The sequence below is a fragment of the Ambystoma mexicanum genome, chromosome 6q, assembly GCF_040938575.1.
Source record: "Ambystoma mexicanum isolate Mex_15411 chromosome 6q, UKY_AmexF1_1, whole genome shotgun sequence".
Lineage (NCBI taxonomy): Eukaryota > Metazoa > Chordata > Amphibia > Caudata > Ambystomatidae > Ambystoma > Ambystoma mexicanum.
The window spans coordinates 1,371,652,040-1,371,679,296 of NC_090937.1; positions in this window are offsets into that span (position 1 = coordinate 1,371,652,040).

Sequence of the window (27,257 nt, forward strand, 5' to 3'; positions counted from 1 at the left end):
ATGTTGACGACCTGTCAATTGCCCAAGATTGGTCAGTAAAATGCCAACCCATGAAAACCCCCAATGCTAGGCAGCCCATTTTACGGATTATGCCAACCAATAGCTTATTGTAGAGATGACATGTATTCATTATTATCATTTTAGAGGTAATCTCAGGTTAAGCCATCAGATAGCAAACGTCCAATTAGAAGAATAACCCCTATATAACATACACATAGTCAATTCCCTTAACCAATCCCTTTACTTTTGTAACTGAGATTGTAGTATGACGTCCATGATGATGAAATCCTGCCTTATAAACCGTTGTTTTGTATGAGAACTTTTGAGAGCTGCCACTCTATTGCTTGTGGGCTGTCCCTGATTTATGTTGGATTGTTAATGAAGCATGTTTTGCCTTTCACTTTGACTATTTCTGTTGTTGAATGCAGGATTTCCAGGCCTCCCATTTCAGCCTAAACTGGGGTTTTCCCAGGCCATTTTAACAGTTCCTCTAACTCCAAGAGTATGAATTTGAACTGGTTTTTGACCCCACGGTCGGTAATCCCACTGACTTCCTATCCACCAGCTGTGAGATGCCACTAAGCAAGAAGAGAAGATAGCCCACAGGTTGGGACAGCACTTCCGTTGCATTGCGAAGCATACCACACAGAGAACACACTCACTAGATTACATTGTGAAGGTATCAGTGGAAGACAAATGCATCTCCTGCATACAAGATTTCTGAAAAGCCTCTTTGCAGTAAACTCAGAACTGTCAATGACTGTAGAATGAGTGATACTGGGGAACTCTTGCATTATCATACCCCAATCCTTCATCGACACTTTCAACTGACTGGCAGAGGTTGGTTCAAAAAAGACAAAGGGCCGACTACAGGAGAAGGTTTTGTCCCAACATTGGAACAAGGGATGGTACAACAACAACTTTGTATCCCATTGCAGGTTATTGGCCTCCCGGACAAATCGGTCCAGTCATATCCATGGAGCACAGTTCTGACCTTGGCGGTGTCTCAGTGCTGATTTTGTGTCCCTGTGAACGTGTTTGGTCATCAAGCAGTTTTCAGAGTGTCCATAGGTCGAGATAGCTGCATCCACAGCAGCCACTAGTGCTGTGCTCCCCAAATTCGACAAAAACTGGCAACCCCTGGATTACCTAACATTGTAAAGATGGACAAATGGTCCTTCCTCACAATGAAGTGAAGTTAGATGACTCATACACTTACTGGGTATAAAACCTATACCCATCATGCCCTTCTGCCCTCAAGCGTGTACTTAAATTACTACAAAATGGAGCTCCTCCTGTCCCTACTGGCACAAAAGCCTGGATTCAGCCTTCACCACCTTCTGCATTGATGGTACATCCATCCCGGTCTTGAAACAAGTCAAAACACTGGGGGTCCACCCAAATGCAGAGTTAACCATGACCAGGCAATTCAATGCGTTAGCATCAGCCACGGCCTACACAGCTAGGCTCATCTCCCTGAGCAGGCAATTCCTCTATCCGAGCAATTGCCTTACGCTCGCACAAGCACTTATCCTCACCAAACGGGACTTCTGCACTGTTCTCCTGATCAGCATTTCGGCATCCAGTTTGACCAAACTGTAACTGCTGCAAAACAATCCCTTGTGCACCACCGTTGGACTAAACCTATTGGACCATATGTCAGCAAACGGACGTGAAGTCCACTGGCTACCTATCAAAGCTTGTGTTGACTTCAAAACTCTGTCTATTGCTCACTAGTGTATCTACAAAGAAGCACCTCTCTACGTCAACAACTGCACCACGCTCCCAGTCCTCTTGTTAAGGTCCAGCTCTAGCATCTCGCTGATCACTCCTCGCTTCAAGAACAAAGGAGCTGGAGGAGACAGCTTTTTTGTTACTGCTAACTCTCTGTGGAACTCTCCTACAGCAGCCATCCAAAATGAACAATCATACACCATTTTTATAAAGCTCGTAAAAACCTGGCTGTTTGATTAACACCTGTATCAATTGTTAACACGACTAATGACTGTTTCAATTGCTCCTTCTATTTTCTGGCTATTGTAACAAACACTGTGATACCCTTGAGTTTGGGCGTTGCACAAATGTTATAAATAAATAAATAAATAAATAAAAGCCAACAGAGATGAGGCGATTCATGAGGATACTGAAGAATGTTTCCAGGATTGCATTGGATCATCAGACAAGTTTTTAAAGATCAGTCTGTCAGTCCCTATGAGAGTACAGGTGCATGCCACATTCCTCGATACTAGTAACTCCAGTGACAATCTTCGGGGGATCATCTACAAGAACAATCATTCTGATGCACCCGTCATGGCCTCCAGTGGCGGAGTCAGGTTATGATGCCATGGGGGGCAAAGTGCTCTTCAGGCACCTGCACCACAACCGTCGGACCTGATCCGGTCACTACTATTTTCTTACTTTTTGCCGGTATAACTCGGAACTGTTGATAGGGAGGCATACATTTTCCTGCATTACCACCCAGGTAAGTAGGCTGGATCACACTACAAGGCTGGCAGAGGCAGGCTCAGACTGGCCTATACGGCATTAGGGCAATAGGGCAAAGCCCTGCCCAAACCAATGATGCAAAATGCCAGGGTGGGCCAGTTTGTTGGGTCAAAGTGGGCCACTTATTTGTGGGCCAGTTTGATAAGTTACTTCACCATGCGGCTAGTAGTTTTGACCAGTATTGCTGAATAAATATTCTTTAAAATGCACAGTTTGCATAATATTTTATAAGAAAACTCCCCCTTAGGTACTACTCAAGCAGGCTTTCCCAAAAGGAACGAATTGCCATTTGCAACTGTGGTCCACTTTTTCGTTGGTGCTCACCCGAGTGTAGGCACAAACCATAACAAATGTTAACAGCGTGGTGCCATGGTCAACATTGCTATGCCTGGCATACAGCTTGTATCCTGACTACAGGGACTCTACGACCCACAGAGTGTATTATCACCCACAAAGAACAAAACAAGGCTGTGAGGACCTTCCCTCGTGAAATCTCGGCCAACAAGATCTCGCAAGAATACGTGCGCAAAGTGCAGAGAGTTCCTGGAGCCCGCCACTGCAGAGTGGACCGGGAGACAAGAGGTCACTCCCCGGCACTCCTCCTGCAGCTAGGCCCACAGCCTCACTGAACCCCTGCACAATGTTCATGTACTTACCACCAGGCATAAACCCACTGGCTTATATACCTCAGCAGTGGTTGCCCTGTTTGTGTGCCACAGGACATGAGGATAGGGACATAATTCCACAGCAGTGAGGCAACTGCTGTGGTTGTCCCATGGACCTTACCATTGCTTCTGCAATCCAAGTTGATATTTCCTGCAGTGTGTTGTAAATAAATCTTACACAGCACCACTCCTTGTCCTGTGCTTCACTGAGGCCACTACATAATTGGCGACGAGGGTCAAGATAACCGACCCACGCGACTGCCATGCAGGGAGCCACCCCACTTCCACCGTTTCTCCAGTCCCCTGGAAAGCCCCCAACCCCCTTGCTGCAGTGGGAACCATTATGTACCACAAATATAGAGGCATTGGTAGGTACTGAATACTTTGCTGGCAGGAAAAGGCCATGTTGTTCAATGCAATGGGGGTGGAAGGACCAAACATATTTGCTGGTCTCTAGCCTGAGCCCAGTGCAGATGAAGACAATGTGTTTCCGGAGGCAACACGTTGCATAATGAAGCGTTTCTCCAGCAGAGAGAATATAGTGCTCGACTAACTGAAGTTCCACACCAGAAAACAAGAAGTGGGTATCCTATTGATGATTGCCTCACTCGCATGAGAGAATTGGCTGCTCTGTGTGCATTTGGAGATAATACAGAAAGTGTAATCTGTGACATGTTGGTGGTACACACGAATAATAGAAAAGTACAATACAAGTCCATTCTAGAGAAGGAATTAGAATTGGACAAAGCCTTCAGGATAGCAGGAGAGGAAGAAGTCACTGTGAGTAGGAGGAATGAAATGACAGGAATGGCGCCAACTGATGAAGTGACAGCAGTCCAATGGAAAGGATGACGTGAGAAGCAAAAAGGTGACACTCACAAAGAAAGAGGAGCCTGGAAGAGCAAACCCCTGAAGTGGCACAGGTGCACCAGCACAAAGCACCTAGCGAATTATAGAGACTGCTCGGCACGAAATAAAGAATGTACAAATTGCAGGAGATTTGGCCATTTTGCTTGCACCTTGAAACAAAAAAACGTGGCAAGCCTGGATGATGCAAATTCAGTGAGTGCTGAGGAAGAAGACATCGACAAAACAACAGTCATCATGGTGAATTCCACTCACACCAGGAGAGGGAATCCTCACTGCACAATAAAGGTGGACGGCAATGAGATCAGAATCATGGCAGACTCAGGTTCCGATCTTACGATCATTACCATCCAGACCTATAAAAACATGGTGGGTCAGCATAAAGTCGAAGTCAGGAGAACAAAGCACAAACATACACTTTTTGGAGGTGCGTCAGTGAAGCTGCTAGGCTACGTCAAGGCCAAGCTGGAATTTTAGGAAAAATAAGCCATTTCCAAAGTATATTTTTCAGAGGTAGGTTCAGCGGTCTTGGGGTGGGACGACCAGCACAAACTACGCATTCGTTTTTACCCCAACACCAATGAGCAAGTACTGGTATTCAAAGCAGGAGGAGTGTCAAGTTTACGGAAAGAATTCCTCATTCTATTTTGAGTAGAACCAGGAAAAATCAGGAACTATGTCCATAAAATACGACTCAAAGCCAATGCTGTGCCTGTTAAGAACAAAGTGAGGCCGGTCCCTGCAACTGCAAGACATGCTTTGGAGCATCAGCTATCTAAAATGGTCAAGGAGGGCACTATCTAAGCAGTGGAGTCCTCAGGGTGTCTGAGCCTGGTGGTCCTAATAAAGAAACGCCAGACCAATGACATCAGGATGTGTGTTGCATGTCACCCCTGTAGGGAGACATGGTATCTCCCAGTGAGTGTGTGTCTTGGTCACATGGTGCCCCATGTGACCAAGGTAATAAAAAGGGCGAGCTGCTTCCGGCTCGTCAGTCAGACCATCTACGACTCCGGTGTGTGTTTGTGTTCTCACCATGCTGGTGCCACACCGCATGTGCTGGGCCCAAGGACGGGGCCTAGCTTGAGGACGGCGCCCCTGCAGGGCAACGCTGTTCTAGGGTGATCCCTTGGCCATGTGATCATGGCTGCTGTGGCGACCCTGGCCTGGGGGCCCCCAGAGCCGGGGCCTCTGTGCGCCGGGTGCCCCTGGCCACGTGTGTAGCTCCGGTGATCCGGGGCCTGTGGGGTGACCCCCACCCATGAGTCTGGCGTGATCGCCGCACAACTGATGCCCGTCGGGTGATCCCGACATGAGTATGGGGGCTGCCCGGTGATCCGGCGCAGCCCACTCAACAATGTGCATCAACTTGCGCAGCTTCAATACAGAAGCGATTACGGACAGCTACCCCCTACCTAGCATTTCCGATTTGATTCTGATGATGAAAGAAGACACTGTTTTCGAAACTAGACATGCACAACACATATCATCAGATCAGCCTGCACAAGGAATCACGTCCGCTCACTGCGTTTTTCATGCTCTTTGGCACGTACCAATACACGTGCATGCCTTTCGGTCTGTCCTCTGCCGCCTCTGCGTTCCAGAGGATGATGGATTTGCTGCTACAGGGAAATCGAAAATGTAGCTTACTTTGAAGACGATATACTCATATATGCTGAGACCGGAATTGGCTGATTTGACCAAAAGTATTTAACCGTATGGCCTAGTTGACCGAATTTAGGCTATATGAAATGATCGTACCGTAAAAAATTCGGTCAACTAGGCCATACGGTTCCATTGTGGTGAATAAGGGGAATGGGGGTTGCTGGGGTGTCCCCTGCTCCTCTTGCACGCTATAATGGGAACAGGGTTTGCGTGGTGTCCCCTGCTTCCGGGACATTGGATGTGGGGGGCTTTAAAAAAGATTTGATTTGTTTTAAACAAACAGAGAAAGGGACCCTGCTGCGTCAGTTCTGACCCGAGTTGCAGGGACGGAACTGATGCCGCAGGGTCAGAATGAAGGCAGACGCTAAAAGGTAAGTGAGAGGAGTGTGGGGATGTATTCGGGGGATGGAGCGGGATTAGATGGGGGCATGGATTAGTTGATTTTGGCAACTGCAAAAATGGGTTTGCGGCAAAATTGTCTACGGTCCCTTCCACTGCAAACAATTATACCACAGTCAAATCATACAATCCCTGAGACCGAAGAAGCTCACGATGAAGCACTGAGGAAAGTTCTGACCAAGTTACTAGAGGCAGGTGTTCAATTGAGGTACCAAAAATGTGTACTTAGAGCCCCAGAAGTGGTATATCTGGGCTACCGCATATCATAGGAAGGAGTCAGCCCAAAGAAGGACCTCCTCCAAGCCACAGTGAGCGCCTCTTCCCCATCATCTAAAGAAGAGCTTTGGTCCTTCCTCAGACTTTCCGAGTACTATGCAAAATGTGTGCTGAGATTCTCTGAAACCACAGCCTCCCTTAGGGAGCTACTCGGGAAGGGAGCAGAGTATGTATGGGGTCAACCCCAAACTACCACATTTGATAAAGTCAAGTCAAGGATCGTCAATGCCCCATGTCTCAAGCCATTAAATCCCTTGAGGGATACGTACATCAGCACTGATTCAAGCACGTACGGACTAGGGGCTACTCTCACACAGAAGAAGGGAGGCGCGGAGAACATTGTTGCATTCGCATCCAAGGTGCTCTCGGATGCAGAAAAAACCTACTCCACACTTGAAAACGAGATGCTTATCTGCGCTTGGCCAGTGGAGTATTTTAGAACCTATGTGTGGGGTACCAAGTTCAAATTAATCACCGACCACAAACCGCTGATGCACATGTTGAACCCAGGATGCATCAAGATGTTGACACCAAGACTTGCTCGCATTGTAGCCAAGCTGCAAGAATACACATGTGAAATCCTGCATATACCAGGATGGAAAAATGCCCAAGCAGATATGATATTGACATGTACGTTAGCCTGGAAGAGCAAACCCCTGAAGTGGCACAGGTGCACCAGCACAAAGCACCTAGCGAATTATAGAGACTGCTCGGCACGAAATAAAGAATGTACAAATTGCAGGAGATTTGGCCATTTTGCTTGCACCTTGAAACAAAAAAACGTGGCAAGCCTGGATGATGCAAATTCAGTGAGTGCTGAGGAAGAAGACATCGACAAAACAACAGTCATCATGGTGAATTCCACTCACACCAGGAGAGGGAATCCTCACTGCACAATAAAGGTGGACGGCAATGAGATCAGAATCATGGCAGACTCAGGTTCCGATCTTACGATCATTACCATCCAGACCTATAAAAACATGGTGGGTCAGCATAAAGTCGAAGTCAGGAGAACAAAGCACAAACATACACTTTTTGGAGGTGCGTCAGTGAAGCTGCTAGGCTACGTCAAGGCCAAGCTGGAATTTTAGGAAAAATAAGCCATTTCCAAAGTATATTTTTCAGAGGTAGGTTCAGCGGTCTTGGGGTGGGACGACCAGCACAAACTACGCATTCGTTTTTACCCCAACACCAATGAGCAAGTACTGGTATTCAAAGCAGGAGGAGTGTCAAGTTTACGGAAAGAATTCCTCATTCTATTTTGAGTAGAACCAGGAAAAATCAGGAACTATGTCCATAAAATACGACTCAAAGCCAATGCTGTGCCTGTTAAGAACAAAGTGAGGCCGGTCCCTGCAACTGCAAGACATGCTTTGGAGCATCAGCTATCTAAAATGGTCAAGGAGGGCACTATCTAAGCAGTGGAGTCCTCAGGGTGTCTGAGCCTGGTGGTCCTAATAAAGAAACGCCAGACCAATGACATCAGGATGTGTGTTGCATGTCACCCCTGTAGGGAGACATGGTATCTCCCAGTGAGTGTGTGTCTTGGTCACATGGTGCCCCATGTGACCAAGGTAATAAAAAGGGCGAGCTGCTTCCGGCTCGTCAGTCAGACCATCTACGACTCCGGTGTGTGTTTGTGTTCTCACCATGCTGGTGCCACACCGCATGTGCTGGGCCCAAGGACGGGGCCTAGCTTGAGGACGGCGCCCCTGCAGGGCAACGCTGTTCTAGGGTGATCCCTTGGCCATGTGATCATGGCTGCTGTGGCGACCCTGGCCTGGGGGCCCCCAGAGCCGGGGCCTCTGTGCGCCGGGTGCCCCTGGCCACGTGTGTAGCTCCGGTGATCCGGGGCCTGTGGGGTGACCCCCACCCATGAGTCTGGCGTGATCGCCGCACAACTGATGCCCGTCGGGTGATCCCGACATGAGTATGGGGGCTGCCCGGTGATCCGGCGCAGCCCACTCAACAATGTGCATCAACTTGCGCAGCTTCAATACAGAAGCGATTACGGACAGCTACCCCCTACCTAGCATTTCCGATTTGATTCTGATGATGAAAGAAGACACTGTTTTCGAAACTAGACATGCACAACACATATCATCAGATCAGCCTGCACAAGGAATCACGTCCGCTCACTGCGTTTTTCATGCTCTTTGGCACGTACCAATACACGTGCATGCCTTTCGGTCTGTCCTCTGCCGCCTCTGCGTTCCAGAGGATGATGGATTTGCTGCTACAGGGAAATCGAAAATGTAGCTTACTTTGAAGACGATATACTCATATATGCTGAGACCGGAATTGGCTGATTTGACCAAAAGTATTTAACCGTATGGCCTAGTTGACCGAATTTAGGCTATATGAAATGATCGTACCGTAAAAAATTCGGTCAACTAGGCCATACGGTTCCATTGTGGTGAATAAGGGGAATGGGGGTTGCTGGGGTGTCCCCTGCTCCTCTTGCACGCTATAATGGGAACAGGGTTTGCGTGGTGTCCCCTGCTTCCGGGACATTGGATGTGGGGGGCTTTAAAAAAGATTTGATTTGTTTTAAACAAACAGAGAAAGGGACCCTGCTGCGTCAGTTCTGACCCGAGTTGCAGGGACGGAACTGATGCCGCAGGGTCAGAATGAAGGCAGACGCTAAAAGGTAAGTGAGAGGAGTGTGGGGATGTATTCGGGGGATGGAGCGGGATTAGATGGGGGCATGGATTAGTTGATTTTGGCAACTGCAAAAATGGGTTTGCGGCAAAATTGTCTACGGTCCCTTCCACTGCAAACAATTATACCACAGTCAAATCATACAATCCCTGAGACCGAAGAAGCTCACGATGAAGCACTGAGGAAAGTTCTGACCAAGTTACTAGAGGCAGGTGTTCAATTGAGGTACCAAAAATGTGTACTTAGAGCCCCAGAAGTGGTATATCTGGGCTACCGCATATCATAGGAAGGAGTCAGCCCAAAGAAGGACCTCCTCCAAGCCACAGTGAGCGCCTCTTCCCCATCATCTAAAGAAGAGCTTTGGTCCTTCCTCAGACTTTCCGAGTACTATGCAAAATGTGTGCTGAGATTCTCTGAAACCACAGCCTCCCTTAGGGAGCTACTCGGGAAGGGAGCAGAGTATGTATGGGGTCAACCCCAAACTACCACATTTGATAAAGTCAAGTCAAGGATCGTCAATGCCCCATGTCTCAAGCCATTAAATCCCTTGAGGGATACGTACATCAGCACTGATTCAAGCACGTACGGACTAGGGGCTACTCTCACACAGAAGAAGGGAGGCGCGGAGAACATTGTTGCATTCGCATCCAAGGTGCTCTCGGATGCAGAAAAAACCTACTCCACACTTGAAAACGAGATGCTTATCTGCGCTTGGCCAGTGGAGTATTTTAGAACCTATGTGTGGGGTACCAAGTTCAAATTAATCACCGACCACAAACCGCTGATGCACATGTTGAACCCAGGATGCATCAAGATGTTGACACCAAGACTTGCTCGCATTGTAGCCAAGCTGCAAGAATACACATGTGAAATCCTGCATATACCAGGATGGAAAAATGCCCAAGCAGATATGATATTGACATGTACGTTAGACTACTGGATCACAGTAACCCTGGCACCACTTTCCTCAAAGATGAATGCATTGTAGCGTCGATTGACGATCTGAGGACCTGAGACTTTATGGAAATGAGTCAAGCTCATTGGCGGGAAGAAGTGGATAAGGACCAATCCCTGAACATAGTGTCTAAGTGGGCTCACGAAGGCTGGCCCAATGAGAGAGCTGTAATGGAAGGGCTATGCCCATACTGAAACATCAACAAAGAAATCTTCGAGGAAGACGGTCTCATGATGAGGGGTGATCAAGTAATCCCTCCCAAAGGAATAGGCAAAGTGCTGCTATTCAGGGCTCATGCAGGACATCTCTGGGGCAACATGACCCAGTGGAGGGTGCGTGAAGCATAATGGTGGCCGGGAATCGACCAAGACGTCAGAATCATGATCGAGAGATGTCATGAGTGTGTCAACAGTGATAAATTGCTCAAAGTAAGGCAGGCACCCATGATCCCCACCGACATCCCCGCAGGCTTATGGCTCCAAATTGGGTTGGACTTCATTCGCCCGTTGGACAATATGCCACTGCACCACAAGTACAGGGTGGTACTAGTTGACCACCTGCCCACATGGGTCGAGGTAGACGTTGTTCCTGACATCATTGCATCTACTGTGATTGAAGTTTTAAATGCTGTGCTCCAAAGGGAAGGGCTGTCCAAAGAATTAGTCACCAACAATGGTGTCCAACTCACCTCGAAAGACATGGAAGCGTTTCTAAAGAGACAATATCCATCAGCTCAGAGACAGTCTCTATCACCCTCAAGCAATCAAACTGGTAGAGCATGCCAATAGGTTCTTAAAAGGTGCCTTACAACTAGAGGTGCCTTACAACTAGAATGTGTGGCTGGAATGGATCCACAAGACGATCAAAGAAGCCATAGCTGCTCACCGACGGACCCCCAATGCCATTACAGGGGTGTCACCATTTCAAATGCTGAGAGGAAGGGAGGCGGCATCCACACTCATTCCGCCATGGCTAAACAAGGTGAGATGACACCGTTGATATGAGAGAAGTCATCCAGAGAATTCAGAAAACCAAGGACTGGATGAAAACCAGAAGCGATTTGCGCCAAGCAGCTCATCGAATGGAGATTATCAGGCTCCTAGTACAGTCAGCCAGTTGAAGTTACCAAAATGGGCACCAACCACATATGCACCAGCGACAGATGGAATCTAGAGAGGATGGCCATGTTCAAGAAGAATCTTTCTGATCGGAGAGAATCAACAGGAACAGGAGGTCCTGCAGAAGGTCTGGATTCATCCGAAGCTCCTGAAAGTACAGAGTCAGAGAACATGAGGGAGAGAGTTCGATGACATAAGGGATCTCATCCCCAGACCAAGCCAACAACATCAAGCGACAGCCCCAAAACGCCATGGCCAAGAAGGAGCGCAAGAGACTGAGACGCAGTAGCCAAGTTCCCTGCTACAGGAAGTTCGACCTCGGCGAGAGAAGAGAAGGCCGAACAAATTTAAAGACTTTGTCATGGAGTAGTACCAAGCTGCTCGACAAGAGGAGGTGTGTGAGGACCTTCGCTCACAATATCTGGGCCGGCGAGATCTTGCGAGATTACATGTGCAAAGCACAGAGAGTTCCCGGAGCCCGCCACTGCAGAGCGGACCGGCAGAGAGGAGCACGCTCCCCGGCACTCCTCCTGCAGCTAGACCCATGGCCTCACTGAACCACTGCACAACGTTCATGTACTTACCACCAGGCATAATCCCACTGGTTTATATACCGCAGAAGTGGTTGCTCTGTTTGTGTGCCACAGGAAATAAGCATAGGCACATAATTCCACAGCACTGAGGCAACTGCTGTGGTTGTCTCGTGGACTTAACCTTTGCTTCTGCAATCCAAGTTGATATTTGCTGCAGCGTGTTGCAAATAAATCTTACACTGCACCACTCCTTGTCCTGTGCTTCATTGAGGCCACTACAAAGGCCCATGGTTTAATCGGATCTTAAGAAGCTTAGGTTGCTGCAGCGGCGCATCAACATTTGCGCCCCTGACGAGGCATCGAGCTCAGACCCATCAGGAAAAAAAGGAGCAACCAGTCAAGGTAAAATGAAATGTTACAAGCCTGTCTTGGCAGAGTTTCAATTTAGATGTTTTAAGGCCACATGACCTATGCACATTGTTTTGGACCGGCTATCTCTTTGTAGTGCCTTGAGGGGAGGATCCCTAGTTGTAGCCTCGTTCTCTACATTATAGAGGGACCCCCACCAATTGGACTCTATCCATGTAGACAATGAACCCCTGATGCATGGGGGTGTCATGACAGTAACAATGTAGTTCTACTATAGACATTCTAAGATTGCCTAGAAGCCTTTTGGGGGCATTACAGACCTTCCAGTAACTGCAACACACCTTGTTGACTTGGAAGTGTACTCTGAGACAGAAAACTCTGTTGCATGTTACAGGTTTACCAGGGGACGAGGTCAGGACCTTTTAAACATTTCAGATGAAAGGGGCATCGGTTTTCGGGGGGCCCCCTGCAACTAAACTGGCCACATTTTACCACTCAGAACTCTGACATACCTGCGCAAAACACAAAATCAAAACCAATTATAGAATGGGTTTGAGTACAGCTGACATAGCCCCAGTAAGAGAGATGGGAGGCCGTTGTGTTGTTAGTTGCACCCTGAAATTCACATTAACTCAGTCTCAGGTAGTCACAGATACTGTAAAGCGAGGAGGAACGACATTAACCTTGCAGGTCAAATGGGATCAATTTGTTCGTTTGAGAGTATACAGTTATTTCAGTGTGCTCAGTGTCAATCTGTGATAGAGAAGGGTTGGTGTGGTGACAGCGGCCCTGGCCTCAACATGCTTCTACACAGCATTTGTTTCGGGCATCCAGTATCACAGAGGGCAGGGTAGGGGGCGGAACACGGAAAATGAGAAAGAACAAGGGAAAAAGCGTGCGTTATGAGCGACGGCACACAGGCAGTCCATCGCACACCCACTATTGTGTGGAACGCTACAGATTCCTGGATCCGAGCACACAACCTCTCGGCTGGGAAATGACCATGCAAAGCCCTCATACTATCCGCCACCCGAAGGCAGGCATACAGACACTTGCGCATAGAATTCACTGTACATCGGTAAGATCGGGTGTCAGATTTCGGAGTGCATGTACGCAGCCGGGATTCTGATTCGCTTAGCGGTGCGCTTATGCAGTGGAGTTTTACCCGAGTTACGATAAATTGTATGCATGTTGTTGGGGTGCCAGTAACAGTTACAGAGGACCACGCACAGGGTCCCCAAGGTGCAGGCCTGCTTGCAGGGGGTCTCACGCACTGTTTGAAGGGTGCATATGTTTGTGCCCGGGGAGCATGCAAAGGTAGCTGTAATGGCTGTTTTTGCTTTACGTGGGGGCGTGTCGGGGGCTATCCGGGCAACGACTTGCATATAAGGTTACTTTGTGCAAACAATTCCATGAATGCGCAAAGCACGCAGAATGAATTATGCGAGCAGGCTCGCGCAGTGCCTTTCTCGGCACGCAGCCTTTGCGGGATGAATGCACACTTTTCCATGAATCAGGCCCTAAATGTGCGCTTTGCAGTGCACACTTAGCAGGCTGCCTTTTCTCCACCCAAATATACCTTTTTGTGCAAGTGATAACGTGAAAATATAAAAATTATTTTTAATTTATAACACACAATATAAAGGAATGCACCAAGCATGAAACATAGGTGTAGACCTCATATTATTACTACAATACAACTGTTCATAGAGACTGACGTACATCAAATGCTTATTCTAAATCAATCTCTCACCAAACAGTAAGTACACTGTATTTATTTCATTATTATTAGCATTCATTATGTAAACATGTATTATAAACAAAAAGCAGTATTTTTTCATTTTGACAGATATGGCAAACACACTTGAATAGTCAGAGGAGAACTTCCCAAAAGAAGAAATGAGTGACGACCACATCTCTAATGGTAAACAATACATGTTTTAATGTAAACAACTAATATAATTTGTACAGACATCACAAAAATCATTAATCGTTTTCTTATAATACATAGCTTTCATGAAGAAAACTCAGCAGAGTTTAATTATACACAATCCCAAGAATCACAAAAAGAAGCCTTATCCCTAACTGTACATATTAAAATCATGAACTTGTCTACAAAATTGGATGAACTAAGTAATGATTTTAAAATACTTTTACAATATGTGAAAAATCATGTCATTAAAAATGTTCCCTATCACTTTCCTTCTTGCACCTGTCCCGAGCAATCCTCCTCATCAAATTCAGAAAATTTAAATCAACTACGCTTTGATGAAACCTCACTCCCTTCCTCTCCTGATCATTATTGCACAGAAATTCCTAATTCTCCCATTTGTTTTCTATTCCCATACCCCATCCCTTTCATGAATACATGTATTTTTTTAGACTATAAATAAGTTGTATATCATTGTGTGATATTGCTTTATTTTTTAAAATGACCCATCTTGAGTCCGCAGACACTGCGACTGTCCTGGGTGTCTGCACTCAAAATGGAGGTGCCCCCGGGCAGGAAAGGGGTCTGGACATGTACGGGTTTGCATGACGCACTTTTATTTGGACCGCAGATACCGCGCATGTTCTACACCGAGCACATGCGCCCTGCGATTCCCACCCGATGGTTGTCCGTGGATGGCGGTCATACGCCAACATGTGACCGCACCCATGCACCGTGACGGTGTGTTTGCGTACAGTGACCGCAGCCGCGCACAGTTTAAAAGTGCATTTTGAGCCTATCTAGTGTGTTTCAATCCAAAACCTTACCCTTCCACAGTTCCAAGACCCATTCTTTTCAAGGCTTACTTTTGGCTTGGTAGTCCACAGATAGTCAGGCAGTCTGCGGACAACTTCTCTGGAGGGACCTACCCATTAGTATTCCTCATTCTCAATCTGGCTGTCCAGGAGAGAGCATTTTGGAAACTCCTACTCTGTAGATTTTTGAAAATCTGCGACAATGCATCTTTGCTTTGGCCATCCCTGCTTCCAAACTACTACCACCACCTCAACAACCTGGAGGGCCTGGACAGGGGACCAGGCGCAGTGATACAGAAGATGAGTATCAAGAGGAAGAAGAGGTTTAGGTGGAGGAAGTCCCTATCTCCAGTACTGTGAGCGAATCCTGGGTGTGTCCATTTTTTACGACTGTTGGGAATGTCCCAAAGGCTACTGCAAGCAAAGTGAAATGCACTGAGTGCAGTCGCAGGAAACCTGGCTTGTATTCCTATGGGACAACTTCCATGAGGTTCCAAATCTAACCACCGGAAGGCGATATCTTTCTCAGGTAAGAGTAGGTTGACATCCTCCACCCATTATTTTCAACTGCGCCTGTTACCACAAAGGATACTCCTTTGGGGCAGAGGATCCCAGCGGTGGTTTCACAGGCCATAAAAAAATGCTGTTGACCCTTACCTTTTGAGGGTTACAGTCCTATGTTTGTACTGTGAAGCACTTATCTTTAGGGGGGAGCAGTTTCGGAGTGCTTTCAAGGCCGCGGTCAAGGAGCATGAGAAACACTGTCACCTACCTTGATTATGGCCCCCCCAACATCTTCCTGTGTCCACCTGACCCTTCGTCTCTGTGTCTGGTGCCCCTTACCTCCCCTCCCTCACCTTACCGTACCTCTCCTGGAAAGAAAACACACACAAAAATACAAAACCAAAAAACACAAAAAATGGTTCCTTTAGAAGCCACCTTTCACAGTTAAAAAATAGGAGTGAAAAAAAATGTCACTGGCCCCTTTGCAGCCTGCATAGTCCGCAGAAAGCACAGTAGTCTGCGGACATCTGGAAAATTCCAGGTGGGGGAATCAAAAATGGTGACTCTTAAAAGAAACTTCTTTTTATATTTTTGACATTTAAATATTATTTTTGGGATTATTTTGTTTTATATACTAAACTAACAAAGATTCTACCTAACGTAAATATATGTTGTGTTCACAAAAACTGCTTCAATGCATTTAGAAATTTTTGCAGAAAAATCTGGTTGTCCCCATCAGTTAGATCCACTCCATCTCCCCCAAAAAGTTTGAAAATATCAAATGTAATGTTCTCATTATGAAAAGATGTCATACCAACTACTTGCGAAAAGCACCCGCAGCTTTATTCATGTTGCACCTTGCTTTTTCCATTTGCGGTCAAAATAAATTGGAAAGCATCCACATTTGTCTATGAGCAACGTGAGAAAAAAATTATTTTGGAATTTAGAAACATTTCCATCAACTTTCCAAATGTCTCCTTAATTTCAAACTGCAATGAAATTTCAGTAACGTACCCCAAACTGTTCCCTCCACAATTAATAACAATGAGGTCCGGATGTTTTAAGTGAAACATAGGCCTCATTACGAGTTTGGAGGTAGCCATGCCCTTATTAAGGGCATGGCAGCCTCCAAACTCTGGTCCGGGTCCGTGGTCCCTGAATGAGGAAATACCGGGCCATTCCAACCTTGGAGGACCCAGTATTTCCCCATTCAGGGAACACATCCCCATTCCCATTTGAGCCCCCGTAGCCTGTTGTTAGCTCCCTGGTCCCCTCGCGGTCTACCTGGTCTGACCAGACGTCCAGAGCGGGTTCCGCAAGGGAACCTCGTAATAGGGCGGAATGGGTTTAACGGCACCGGCACCTTTACCGGCGCCGTTAGACCCATTCCGCCTGCCTCGTAATGAGGCCCATAGTCTTACAAATCGGGAGCACATCTGCCCACTTCATCCCTCACACTCCATACCATGACATTTCAAATTGATGAGGCCTCGTTATGGGTATGCCGGTCCGGTAACAACAGTGCCAGTAAGCCTACCGGCACCGTTGTTACTGGACCGGCACACTAAGAGTCTGCCTGCCGGAGTCGCTGTGCCCGGCTGGTCTGCCCGGCCGGGCACAGTGACCATGGTAAGCAGACCGTAACGGAGGCACATTGCACCGTTATTTACGGTGCCCGTGCCTCCATGTTCCCCATTCCCATTTGAGTCCTCTCGGACTCAAATGGGAATGGGGAATACCATTTTTCCAGCGCCTGACTTCCTGGATCAGCGGGGGTTAGAATCCCCTGCTGTTACCGGCAAGCCAGGTGCCGGAAAAATTTGCAAGGCCGGCGGCAGCCTGCCAGTTTTACCGGCACTGCTACCGCTGGACTTGTAATGAGGCCCGTGGAATCCAAGATTTTCATCCAATCCACAGTGCTCCACTTACACCTTCAGTCAATGGATCCAAGAGTCCCCCAGCAACCATACACTCTGCCTCCTCAAAGACATAGCCACAGCCATTTTCACTGCTCTCAAAACTCCTGCAAACAAAACCCTTGCTACCTTCTCTTTCTGTACACGACACCAAGGAAACCTGATTGGCTGAACCCCCGATGTCCGTGGACACGATCACTGTTCGTGGTCTCTGCAGTCCCATTTCCATTCAAGGCACCCTAAAAAGACCCGGATGCGGATGTGGCATGTGCCGTCTGCCGACTACCGTGTTGTCCGCGGATGTTGCAGCCATTCAATGGGGTTGGAGGGAGGATATTAAACACTATTTCAGTTATTTATTATTTAATGGTGACTCTGAAAAGAATAGTATTTTTTGGGGGGGGGTTTGTTAACAAAAACCTTTTTTTGCTTTTATGTACAGTAGTACAATTTTATAGAGGAACTTGCTCAATGCATTCCTAGCATTGTAAAGAAAATCGCATTTCCGATATCTGTAAAATTAACTTCATCTTCACAAAAGAAATTCACACCATCATACTTTATATTGTCATTCTCAAAAGATGACATTCCTGCAGCATATAAAAAAGCAGATATAGTTTTATTGACAAGCTGCCTCGATTCTTCCATTTGTGGACTGAACATGTTTGGCCATCTCCTTGTTTGCCTCTGATTCAATTCAGAGAATAAAACATTTTGCAGCAGGAAACTGTTCCATTAGGCTTTTCAAGAAATCCTTCAGGGAAACATGCAAATACATTGGAGTCACATAGCCCAAACTGTCCCCTCCACAATGCACAATTACAATGTTTGGACATTTAAAGTGAGACATACTCTGACAGAATGAGAACAAGCTTACACATTTTAAACCACAAACTGCATGCCACAAATCTTCCACTTCTGCCAATCCAATACTTCCAAAGATGCCATGATTCTCAGCATACACCTTCAATGTCTGAATTGAAGAATCTCCCAAAATCCACACACTCTGCTTCCTCAAAGCCATAGCCATAGCCAACTTCACTACACCCAACAAACAAAACACCCACTATCCTCTCTTCCTGTAAACCACAACCAGAACACCTCATTGGCTCATACCCACTGTCCCCTTTCCATGCCAGGCATCCTTGAAAGACTAAGATGTGGCACGTGCTGTCCGCGGACTACCACAGTGTCCGCAGACCCAATAGCACAGGGACAGCCCTTCTACTATTGCCACTTTCATGTTCTCAACACTCACTCACTGCTTTCAAAGAGTCACACATTCATCCACCAATCACATACAAAAACTCTACACCTAACCCTGTCATCACAGTTTTACACTTCAGATGTACACTTGAACTCTGAAAATACAAATCTCCTGTTAATCACAGCCATTTGCATCAAAAACGACTGTGAAACTCTCCAACATTTCTATTTCCAGATTCAACATCTGCATCTAACAATACACAGTACAGGTATGCTTATATTATTAAAAGTATTTTCTGCAACTCTTTTACAAATACATATATAGAGGTTTGCTGCTACTTATCCTGTAATAAGCTTCTCAATAAGCATATTCTCTTTTTTAACCACTCAAGCAAAATCCATGCATTGCAGCATTCAACACATGCTCACATCAAGCAGCAAATACTTGCAATGCAGCCATTTAAAAATGTATCTTTTTAGCAGCATTTTCATAAAAGTAAAAAATGGATATGTGCATTTATGGCAGCACTGTGTGCCACTTTTTTCTAAAGAAAAAGGAAAAACACATTGAAAAGATGTGTACAACATGTTTAAATAGCAATTGGTGTGCGCAAGTTCTATATGTTGGCAGTACATGCATACTTGCCAACTTGACCCATTCCAATCTATAAGTGCCTATCAAGGTTTCTTTTTTTTCTTTGAATTATGTCACTTCTTATACCACTTCTCCCATTACAAAACTCAGACTACAACTCCCAGAATGGAAAGTCAAAACCAGGACTGCATGTAAGCTTGGAATTATGACATGTACATTGAATGAAAAATGGAAAATGCTGTGCATTTAAAATAGTTCTTTTTAGCAGCATTTTCATTAAAGCTAACAAATGCATGTATACATTTACAACAGCACTGTGTGTATCTTTGTGGAAAAAAAAGAAAGCAAATGCTAACCATGTGTACATGTTTAAGTGCTGCTCGGTGTGTGCAAGTTTAATAACTTGGGAGCACATGCATACTTGCAACATAACCCATACCAATCTGTAGGTGCTCATCCTGTCGTACTTTATTCTCTTTAGTTTTCTTTTTTAATAGAAAAAGTGCAACTCCAACTCCCACAATACAAAGACAAAAATCACCACTTAATTAGCACCTACATATTAAAATACATCATATTGGCAAGTATACATGTAGTGACAACATTTTAAACTTCCACACATGTGGCACTTAAAAATGTTCTTCAAATTGTTTCCATCTGCTTTTCTTTTAGCAAAAAGTTACACAGAGTGCTGCTATAAATTCACATGTCCATTTTTTACTTTCATTAAGATTCTCTTAAAAAGAAACCTTTTTAAATGCTCTGCATTTTCCATTTTTAATTCCATATAAATGGTACACTTACCACCCTCACTGGTGCAACATTGTCAAAGACACCCTCATCAGCAAAATCATACTAATACAAAAGAAGATTGTGGCTAAACAGTCCATCATCTCAGCAGCCATTCCAACAGCCCCACCCCCAGTCACACAACCAGAGTTATCCCAAAGCACCCCACTTTTCAAATTCCAACCTATGTGTGACCCTACTCTTGATAGAATCATTAAGGGACTAAAACCGTCACAGTTTAAGGGTGACATCTGCTCTGTTCCCATCATAAAAGATTGGACTGAACCACTACTCCCCTTTATTGCAGCAATCATCAACTCCTCCTTTGCATCCTGTCCATACCTCTTGACCTTAAGGAATCCTCGATCTCCCCACTACTTAAAACTCCGTCCGTCGACCTCGCCATCCCGACTAACTACCAACCCATCACCACCATCCATTTCCTGCAAAAAATCATAGACAGAGTCGCTTACCTACAAATACCAGGATCCTAGAATCCCATCACATCCTGGGCAGTCGTCAATGTGGCTTCCGGCCCGAGCACGGACCGAGGCCGCCTTGCTGGATCTCAAGAACCAGCTAGATGATGCCAACGATAATGGGAACCTTTCCCTCCCTCTATTCCCAGACCTGTCCGCAGCATATGATCTGGTGGACCACCAAATACTTTGCCACCACTTGTGTATAGGCACGTTATAAATGCCATATCATATCATATCATATCATATATCATATCATATCATGTCAGCAGCCCACTTCTCTCCTGATGCTGCAAGCTGGATTGCCTCCTACCCAGATGTTAGAATCTTTCTAGTCTTCACTAGCAAAGCCTCTGCACGCCCCACACCTAAACCTTGCGGTGTACTACAAGGCTCCTGTGTCTCCCCTACACTGTACAACATATTTATTAAGCCTCTCTTCGACCTCCTGGATGCGCTAGGCATATCTCACACAAACTACGCTGACGACACACAGATCCTTGTCCCACTCTTCAGCAATCATGCACAAGATTCGCTCAGCATAAACACTATTTACGAAACTATTCAAACGTGGATGGCCGCACATAGTCTTGGACTGAATGATGATAAGACCGAACTGCTCATCATCGCCCCCCTCACACCTGGCAAAGCTACCTAAGGAATACAAAGTATTCACCACGATGGCCACATTATTCCAGTTTACCACAGTAAAGACACTAAGAGTCTATCTGGACGCCTCCCTCAGCATGACCCACCACATCAACCATATTGCCCCCACATCGGCATACACCACTAAACTTATCACCGCCAGTTGACCCTTCCACTCCACGGAAAACCGGTTAGAAGTAGCACACGCCCTTGTCTGTTCAAAACCTGATTACTTCAACTCGCTGCTCTGTGGCACTTTTGGTAAAAACCTGAGCAAACTTCAATCAATCCAAAACAACACACTGCTTGCAGCACTTGACATTCGGAAGCGCAACCACATCCCTGAAGCGAGAACATCTGCCCATTGGCTACCGGCTAAGGACCATATCAACTTCAAAGTCCTCTTCCACGCTCACTGCTGCCTCTCCAACAACACCCCAGTTTACCTTGCATTCAATCTTAAAAGAAATTTACTGGCAAGGCCCTTGAAATCTGCCTACAAACACTGCCTCGCCATCCCCAAGTTCCATAGCCATCCCCAAGTGCCTGCTTCCCATTCCAGACTTCTACCCTCTGGAAGGAGCTACCCACTCATCTGCGAATTGCCTCATCATATGACAGATTTAGAAAAAAGCTCAAAACTCATCTCTTCAACTGACATTTTGTTTTTTTGCCATTACTTCCCCCTCGTCTCCCTATTGTTTCTTATCTGCCTTACTGTAACCAGTGCCCAAATGCCTGCAGGCTGGGTCCGCTTCTACAAATGATAAAATGAATAAATAAATTACATCCCTTACACCTTCTTTATATGAATAAGGTTCAAGTTATATACACACACTATAACACACTTTGTGCTCAGGCAATGCTATAATGATAAATATGTACTATATCTATGTGGTATCACAGTTAACTCTTGATTCCATTAAAATGCACCAACAGCTGATAGTCTCAATGGCAATGGCATACAAATCAAATAGTAAAGTGGATCAACAGTAGACATAAGAGGGAAGACAAGTTGGGTTAAACAACTGGCAGAATACTGGGTCGCTGCCACTAGACACAGTTCTGTGTGAGGATCCTTCCACCTGCCCAACCTCTAAATAAAGTGTATCAACAAGCCCAGTCCATATATTGTTTAATATAGTCTTGGTTTCTTCTACTACCCCAATGTACCTGGTTTAGCAGAGTTCAACGTCGGGTCGTCGACGGACCCTTCTTGAGTGAACTCCTTTTAAGGTAGGAGCCACGGATCGTCAAGATTCCTTGAAGAAATGGAGAACAATGTCATCGAGGCAGCAGCTTCGGTCCTTGCGGTGCTCATTGACGATCAGTCGTGTACGTCCTGCGAAGATGAGGCATGCGGTGCACCTCGATGATAAGAGTTTGTTGCTGCAAAGAGTCAACAAAGAATGTAGGCCCGGCAAGTAAGTGAGAGGTCCCCAGATATACTGTTTTGTCTCTCATTCACACTGCTGAGAAGGTTCAGGCAGCCAATCATTCAGAAGGGTATTCAGCAGGCAGGCAGCCAATCAGGCTCACTGTGCATTCAGGCCAATCTTCTCCATCCAAACACTCACAACAAGGAATGTGGATTGGGACAAGTACCCAGCCATTCAGCACTCCACACTGCAGTCATACCAATTTCGGGCAGGGCTGTCTCATTCATTGTGTCACACACCTGAAACCAGATACCCATAACATGAAATGTATATTGGTCACACACTCTATTCATCCAGATCCCACCCGAAGGTTGTACCCAAAACATACAGTGGCCACTGGGAAAGATCCCTCATCCTTTGGAAAGGCATTAATTCCATTTATACCAAAGGCAGATAGAGACCGAGAGAGCTATAAATCCTATCGACCCATCTCTCTACTCAACGTGGATGCAAAACCTTTCACTAGAATACTGGCCACAAGGATGGAGGGCCTCATGCTGAGACTCATCCACTCAGATCAGGTGGGATTTATCCATGGCAGACAGGGAGCAGACACCCTGCGAAAGATATTACACCTTATGGGAGCTGCTGCTGCGGAGGAGGGGAACCCAGTACTTGTGGCCATAGATGCGGAAAAAGCCTTTGATCGGGTGGACTGGGGCTTTCTGTATGGCGTACTCGAAAAATGTGGCTTTGACAAAGAGATCCAACGGGGTATCCAGACGCTATATGCTAATCCGACGGCCAGGGTCGCAGTCAATGGGAGGCTATCCTGGACTTTCCCACTACAAAGGGGGACGAGGCAGGGATGCCCTCTGTCGCCCCTGTTGTTTGCCCTGACGATGGAAATATTGGCAGAGTATCTGAGAAGAACCCCACAGGTAGAAGGCATCCAGGTTGGTAATAGGGAGTTCAAACTTGGGTTGTACGCAGACGATGTCATGCTCCACCTGAAGCACCCTGCCCAGTCCATCCATGCGGCCATGACGGTGATCAAAGAGTTTGGGAGGTTTTTGGGGTGCAAGGTGAATATTGGGAAATCATTGGTTTTCCCGTTCGCTTTGGCTACAGCTAGAAACATAGGTGAACTGGAACCCTTGGGGTTACAGATTCAGTTTGGAGGGGTGAAATACCTCAGCATTGATAGCGTTTGACCTGGACAGGACCTGGGCCAAGCTAACTACCCTCCGTTGTTTAGTAGCCTGTTTTCTGAAATGGAGATATGGGGTAAAGGGCAGTTGTTGTGGATGGGGAGGCTCAATGCGATAAAAATGAATCTCCTCCAAAGGGTACTATATTTGTTCCAGATGCTCCCAATTAGAGCACCGGACGTGCAGCTGAAGGAAGCCAAGAGACGCATCATAAGGTTCCTTTGGCAGGGTTGGAAGTACCGGGTGGGATATGGGACACTCATTTTGGCAAAAGAGAAGGGAGGAGGAGGCCTACCAGACCTGACAACATACTATAGGGCTGCACAACTTAGGGCAATGGTCCCACACCTGAGGGAAGACCAAGAAAAACAATGGGTATTCTTTGAGAACCAACGCTTACTCCCTGCAACAGTGGAGGAATAGCTCTAGGTCCCAAGGAACAGTCTCCTGAGGCATATTAGAGATCATAGAATCCTGGGAATCCTCTGGGAAGTCTTGGCCATAGGGGGTAAAAGAGAGAAAAACACCACCTGGCCCTCTCCCATGAGCCATATCTGGGCACCTGCGAGCAGACCATCAGTGTATCCTGTGTAAAAAAGTAACGGGGGGTCATGGCGTCTAGTGCAAGATCTTCGCCCGATTAATCCGATTGTAGAGGCTGAGTTCTATCTAGTTACTAATCCTGTGACAATCTTATGTAGTATCCCTGTTGAGGCACGATATTTCACGGTGATTGATTAGAAAATGTGTTTTCTCAATCCCATTGCATAAGGATTCTCAAGATCTGACGTCATTTACGTTATGTCAGACTAAGTTCAAAAGCACAAGATTACCTCAGGGATACTGTGAGTCTCCATCTATTTTCAATAGAATCCTGCAGATGGACATAAGCAATATTGATTTGGAAAGTGTTGTGTTGCAGTACGTGGATGATATATTGGTCTGTAGAACCTCAGAAGAAGAGTGCAGATGCGATTCAGTTCAACTGATGATTATTCTTGCAGTGAAAGGATATATAGTAGACAAGGAGAAATTGCAGTATTGTCAAGAGGAAGTGTTATACAAAGGTCAGTTAATTTCGCATGAAGGAAAAAAGGTTACTCCAGAGAGAGCTGAGGCTATTTTGAAAATAGTAAAGCCACACACAATAAAGCAGATGCAAAGATTTTTGGGACTATGTAATTATGTGAGAGCATGGGTCTATGGCTATAGTTCATACCTAAGGACCTTGTTGCAAGCTCTGAAGAAAGCACAGGCAACTCAACAAAAAATTGTCTGGACTGAGGAAATGGAAGAAGGGTTTGATGAGTTGAAAAAGGCAATTTGCACAGCTCCAGTTTAAGGGATTCCCAATTATGTTGAGGAATTATTTTTGTTTTCACACACAAATTGCACTGTTATGACAGCAGTACTCACGCAGAGAACCACGTTGGGGTACAAGCCCCTTGCATATTACAGTGGGATTTTAGACCCAGTAATAAGGGGTCACTTTCCTTACAAACAATCTATGGCAGCTGCTGCGTTCGCCATTGAGAAGGCTGCAAGCATAGTAATGGGGTGTTCCATGACGTTATTTGTTGAACATGCATTTTTTGCCATTTTGGAAAAGCCTAAAGGCACGTTCACTTTTCAAAGGGCTTCTGCCTACAAGGTAGTTATACCAAATGTAGAGATTAAAATAGTTTGATGCAGAATAGTGAACCCTACCATGTTTATAGCAGAACCACTGCCAGAAGACAAGCATTTGTTCGAATGTTGAGGAATTCTATGATGAACTTGCGAGGGTGAAGGAAAATGTGTTGGCAGCTGGGGAGATTATTTTTATTGAAGTACTTCTAGAATCAATCAAGATGATGAACAGAAATATACAGGTGCCGGTCTGGTGATGCACACGGCCAATGGGGAGTTTGAAGTATTAATGAGTGCACGACTACCGTTTCACTTTTCAACACAGGCTACAGAATAAGTGGCGCTTATTGTCGCACTCGAGAATCATGCAGACCAGGAATTAACCATGTACAGTGACTCCGCCTATGTGATGTCGACAGTACACGCAGGGCTAGCACGTTGGAAAAGGAGGGGCTACCTCCGAGCAGATGGCATTCCAGTACAGCATGCTGCCTTATTCAACAAACTTATTAAAGCACTACAACTCCCAGTAGCCATCGCAGTCGTTAAGTGCGCAGCATGCACTGAAAGGGCAGAAATGTGTGGCATATTCAGAGAACATCAGGAAGTTTGACACGCCTGATATAAATGAAAGCATGGCGGTGATGATGATGAGTGTGTCTGAAAGTTATAGCAACTTGTCTAAGACTCGGTTAGTAAAAATTCAAGGGGAAGCGCCTCAGGATGAGAAAGACCTGTGGACGCGGAGGGAATGTCCTTTAGCTCCTTCCGAAGCACTGTGGCGACAAGACAGCACTGGTAAACTGGTGGTGCCTGTAGCCTTATCAAGGGTGGAATTAGAACAGCTACACTACCCTGCGCATGTCACTAGAGAGAGTCTCGCCGCAACAATTGTGGAGGAATGGTTTGTTCCAAATTTGGTAGAACACGTTGCATTTTATGTAGTAAATTGTATTGTATGACAAAAGTCTACTGCTGGGCACACTCTGCGTACAGTTAGAGGAGTTATCCCGAGACCTAATGGGCCTTTCCAGCATTTACGTATCGACTATGTCGACATGCTGCAAGTTTGTAATGGATACAGATATATGATTGTAGTGGTATGTCCCTTTTCAAAGTGGATTGAGACTGGTCCATGTACACATCCAAATTCTACCTGCACAGTGAAATTTCTAGTACGAGAAGTGTTTCCTAGATGGGGAATATGTGAAGTATTGATATCAGATAACGGCCCTCATTTTGTTAATGAAGTCTTTGAACAGATAAGCTTGTTGCTCAGTATAAAACACAAGTTTTCATCGGCTTATCACCTGTAAGCGAATGGAAGCTGTGAGAGACTCAATGGCCTGCTTAAAGAAAGAATAGCCAAATTAAAGCTTACCTTGAAAAATGGATGGTTGCATTGCCTACCACTGGCATTGTATGTGTCGAGAAATCAGCCAGGTTCCGACCACCATATTACCCCCATGAAATAGTGACAGGGAGGTGGATGAGGACACCCCTCACACCTCTATCTAGAACCAGAAGTGATGCCCAGACAAAAGCAGAATTGTTAGGAATGGAGTTACGTGATTATTTTACATGCATGACTTCAAGTATCTCTGTCGTTTCAGATCAGCTCAAGCAAAAGGAGTGTGGGGCACAGAAGGAGGTGTTACAACAAGCAGAGTTGAAGAATTAAGTCTTCCCAAACTTTTTCCTGGTGATCAAATCTTGAATAGGAATTTCACTAGGAGATGGCACGAGCCACACTTTAATGGCCCATTCATCGTAGAAGGTGTCACGCTGTCAGCAGTGAAGGTGCAAGGCAGACGTGCATGGATATTTCTCGGAGACATAAAGAGCTAAGCTGGAGAACCCCTTCACCCACACCCCAGTCCAAAGCAAGCATCAGGGAAGAACCTCAGCGCATGCAGACTAGGTCCATAACGAAGAATAAGGACGCAGAAGCTGGAGTAGACAAATAAAGCGTATATTGGACTGAGAGAGGGCACTAGAGAGCCAACCAAAATGGCCGCTCTCCTCTGAGCTCCCACGTGGCTCTCCGTGAATCATGTTTCATCCTGGAAAACCTGGTGTGAAATCAGCCGTATTCATCGACCCTGAACAATGCTATGGGCCATCGCTCACAATACACCCGGAA